The sequence below is a fragment of the Triticum dicoccoides genome, chromosome 3A, assembly GCF_002162155.2.
Source record: "Triticum dicoccoides isolate Atlit2015 ecotype Zavitan chromosome 3A, WEW_v2.0, whole genome shotgun sequence".
Classification (NCBI taxonomy): domain Eukaryota; kingdom Viridiplantae; phylum Streptophyta; class Magnoliopsida; order Poales; family Poaceae; genus Triticum; species Triticum dicoccoides.
Genome location: NC_041384.1, coordinates 24,140,070 through 24,141,672, shown reverse-complemented (window position 1 = coordinate 24,141,672; position 1,603 = coordinate 24,140,070).

Genomic DNA, 1,603 nt, shown 5'->3' with positions numbered 1-1,603 from the left:
GGTTTGGATACTTTCTCTCAATGATCACAACCACTAAGGGTAGATGTTGAGGCGTTCTCACGCATTCACAAACTTCTTGGGACGAATCCTAAATCTAGGATGCTCTCGGGTGACTCCATCAGTCTAGGAGTCCCAAAAACCCCACGAGTTAGAAGCTTGATGGATAAATGCAAGGGGCATTCGTGTTTTGCTACATTGGATCTTTGATCTAGGTACAAGGCCCACTTTCCATCATTTAGATGGAAGAATGAGAGCCGGGGAGAGAAGCTTCAAGCTCTTTTAATGGTCGAGATCTCACATCCAAAAGTTTGTTCTTATGGAGAAAAAGGCGGCTATATATGCCCCCTCCCCCCCCCCCTACACACACACACAAAATTTATTTTCCTATTTGGATATCTCATAATCGCCTATCCCGGAATCTCCAAGTGAAGCAGAGTGTTACATGCATTATTTCGTCCTCACTGGTACCGAAACTAGATGTCCCAAAATAAGTCTGGAGCCTAAGGGGTCACTTAGGGGTCTGGCATTTTGGGATCATCCGACTAATATTTTAAGCTATTTAGTAGCCAAGTTGGATAGTATGGAGTATGGCCCGAAGCCTTCGGGCTTCCTCCACTACTAAAACACAACACAATCAACTGTTCTTTGAGTTACAATTCAATGGATGTTTCTTTAAGAATTTTGAGTGTCATGAGACATGATTAGGCACTAATCCAACTCATCGGCCTTCATCCAAACTCTGTTGGTAGTAGAACATTTGTATGCATAAGCATGCGAAAATTATTGATAGGCTAATATTTTTGTTGTATTGATCTAACCCTCATATGTAATATATATAGCGTACACTCTGGGATGTAGGCTTGGAGTACAAGACAAGTTACATGTGGTTTTAACATATTCTAACTCTACCACTTTGGAGCCAATAGCTAGTGATCGTTCACCAGCTAGGATGGCATTTGGGAACAATGCTGCTGGCAGTTTGTGAAGGAGGGTTGGCATTTTTGAAAAACTGTCATGACAGTTTGTTTAAATTGTGGGAGTTTGGGGAAGAAATCTGCCACCGTTTGATCTGGATCAGATGGCTCTGAGGGTGTTCACTGGGATCCCACCCCCAGCGAATGTTCACCAGATATCTTTTTGGAAACACAATATAGTCCTAACAAAGCATAGAGAGGAAAACATTGCATAAATTTAAATAAACCTTCTTCTTTTCCCTATTTTTTTGATAGGGGGGATCCTACTAGTTTTCTTGCTTTGCCATGAGACTAAAACCTGCTCAGACAATTCATGTATAACATTTCTTTACACAAAGTTATAAGGGGTACCCTTACACTATAAATTGGAACCCAAAATGCTTTCTTGATGAAAGTTGAACCTATGTGCCAGAATTTGTATATCCACCCCCAAAATAAGTGATCCAGGGCCACTTTCCAAATCATGTATATTGTTAGTCCCCTAATCAGTTGCTACTCACAGCAAAATCCACTTGGGTAAAGATGTCCTTTCAGAAGGGCATCCATGGGCATCGCCGACGAAGTGTGCCTCCATGATAGGATTAGAGCCCTCCCTCCAGATCTGGATTTGGCTGATGACTGGACCACAC